This window comes from Crocodylus porosus, unplaced genomic scaffold (genome assembly GCF_001723895.1).
Source record: "Crocodylus porosus isolate Cpor-Errol unplaced genomic scaffold, CroPor_comp1, whole genome shotgun sequence".
Taxonomy (NCBI): domain Eukaryota; kingdom Metazoa; phylum Chordata; order Crocodylia; family Crocodylidae; genus Crocodylus; species Crocodylus porosus.
In genome coordinates this window covers 163921279-163923915 of record NW_017728906.1, presented here as the reverse complement: position 1 = coordinate 163923915, position 2637 = coordinate 163921279, and the positions used below count along the sequence as shown (strand labels likewise).

General features: G+C 46.2%; 2 long non-coding RNA genes across 2 annotated transcripts in view; both read right to left on the bottom strand.

Moving 5' to 3' along the window:
- Positions 1-1326: 1326 nt before the first annotated feature.
- Positions 1327-2637, bottom strand: part of LOC109306615 — a 28749-nt gene continuing 27438 nt past the window's right edge. Inside the window, exon 3 of the long non-coding RNA XR_002100057.1 lies at positions 1327-1362. This is a non-coding gene — a long non-coding RNA (uncharacterized LOC109306615). The remainder of the gene's footprint in view (positions 1363-2637) is intronic.
- LOC109306616 overlaps positions 1823-2637 on the bottom strand; it is a 2724-nt gene continuing 1909 nt past the window's right edge. The window contains exon 3 of the long non-coding RNA XR_002100059.1: positions 1823-2154. This is a non-coding gene — a long non-coding RNA (uncharacterized LOC109306616). The remainder of the gene's footprint in view (positions 2155-2637) is intronic.

Sequence of the window (2637 nt, the reverse complement as noted above, 5' to 3'; positions counted from 1 at the left end):
AATGTAAATCGTGGAACTCACCGTGCCGTGTAGATGAAAACAGGATACTTTGCCTGGAGTTATCTTAACGGATAAACTTGTTTTACCTTCAGGATCATTCAGATCTCTGTTTCATAACCTAGGAGATGTTACGAAAAGGGAGTAAGAGAAGGAAGACTGAACGAGAACTAAAATGAATATAGGGACAGCACATAAGGAGAGTAAACCACGGAAGACCAACCAGTTACGGGCATCCGACTGGCGGCCTGTGGGCTGCGTGCAGCTCCCAAACTCCCAGTCCAGATGCTGCTCGCCCCATCACTTTTCTGCTTGCTGCTGCCACCAAAATCCCCCTCCCTGGCCCAGCATCTGCTTCCTGGGTGCCCACCTCCCCCCGCCCCTTCCCCCCTGCACTAGGGCCAAGGCAGGGCAGCGCAGTCCTGGTGCAAGGGAGTCTGTGGCTGGGGAGGTCCTGCAGACCCCTTTCAGCTCATGCAGGATGCGGCCCGGGTGGGCACGCAGCCTCTACAGCATGCGGATAGGGGGTCTACAACCCCCAGCCACTCAGAAATTGGATGGCTCTGTTGTAAAACATAATACATTTCAGGAAGCAGAGGTTCTAAACAGAAAGCAGTTACTGGAAAATAAAGGGTAGGGAAGGGAGAGGAAAAAGAAAGGGGTAGGAAGTGAGCTAGCTTACAAAAGCTTACGCACCTCTGATTTACTTAGTCTGCAAGGTGAAAGCCTACCCTGCCATTTAGCATGAGTCCTTCAATGTAGAAACAACACAACAGAAGCATCTACAAAGCCCCGACTGAAAAGGAACTATAGGAGGGCGTGGCAATCTACAGCCCACGGGCTGAATCTGGCCCACAACGAGGTCTGATCTGATACATGGGATCAGTCTCACAGGGTTGAGCTGCACTGCCCCTCCGCTCCCCAGCAGCGCACTCTGCGACTGACCCTGCTGCTCTACCGCAGCGTTTCTCAATTTGCGGGTTGTGTCCCAGAAGGGGGTCACAAGTACATATGAAAGGGTCATGAACAAACTTTAAAAATGGATCAACAAACTTTAAGAGTGGATTGTCCTTTAATAGAGAAGAACGTGGGAAAAGGTGTTTTTTCCCTTGCAGGCTGGCAGAGGTCCAGGGAAGCTGGGGGACTATAAATTAATATGAATCTGGAATGGGGTCTAGGACAGAAGTACAATAAACCAATTTAAGCTAAATAAGTTAAGTTTAATACTACATCCATCCAGGCTTATCTTAAACCCATTTCGGCAATCCTGAAAGTGGCTTATGTGCACTGAACTTCTGTTGTGTTACAGATCTGAACCTGTTTCCAATCTCTTATACCAGCTTATGTGTAATTTCTGTCCCAAGCCTAACAGATGAGTCAATAATTTAAATAGCTAACGACACTACTTGTTTGAAGAACATATCAAATGCATCCAGCAAATGTAGTTGTGCAAAGCATTTGCACGTAACCATATACATTTATATTTCATGCCTTTGAATGGATATGTTCCTCAGGGCACATGTGCACATTTGATTTTTCAGCAATGAAGGTATTCAGAAGTAAGATGGGAGCCAGGTTGTTCCCTCCAGCCTGTGCGAAGTGGAGGAGGAATGCCTAGATCCCTCTGCCAGGGGCCACAGAAGGGTAAATACAGTATTAATTAAAATCAACATCAATTACTCTTCAGCCAATTTACTACCAAACAAGGAAGCTGCTCAGATTCAACCGACTTGTTTCTCAAAATCATTTCAATTTGTTGCAATTTACCTGTGTGGAACAGGCTATAGAGTTATCATTCCTCCATGCATGAACTAACTGCCCAGGAGATCATCCACTGGGGAAAGACAGGGAGACGGACATTATTCCTGCCAGGCCTCAAGGATAATTCCCTTTGGCTGAAAACAGACCCAGGATTCTTCCTCCCCCTCAAGAGCCTTCTATTTTGGGATCCTAGAGGTAAGTGCCCCATTCCTTACCATAAGTACCTGTGAACTGAGATAACAGGACTCCTGGGACAACTGTGACTAACTTATGCTAATTTTCATTCAAGCCTCATGTGTAAATGATTTGTCCCTTACTCCCCTTTTGACAGGAGTTAAAGACCGGTGATAAAGCCCTTGTTTGTTTTCTGCCTTAGGTACTTACTAGTGCTACCCCCTCACTAACAACTGCAACCCATACTAGAAAGTGACCCTACTCTTAAAAAGATCTTCCCAGAGCCACCCATTTTAGCCTTCAAACAACCACGGAAGCTAACCTTATCACCAGAAGCAAACTTCTTCAAGCCCAGAACACGCCAAAAAGATACAGACCATGCCATGACAAGAAATGCAAAACCTGCCAACACATCTCCACCACCCCCACAATCACTACACCCCACAACAGAGTCATCAGCATTCCTGGATCTTACAGCTGCACCTCCAGAAATGTAATATATCTCATCCAATGCACCAAATGCTCTGATGGAAAATACACAGGAAAGACCAAACAACAACTGCACATCAGAATGAATGCACACCGGAAATCTATCAAAGACAGGAATACCCAGTGACCTGTGGGGGCACATTTCTCACAAGAAAACGGCTCTCTCTCCAGTCTCTCAGTCCTGATCCTCAAAGGAAACTTACAAAACACTTCCCA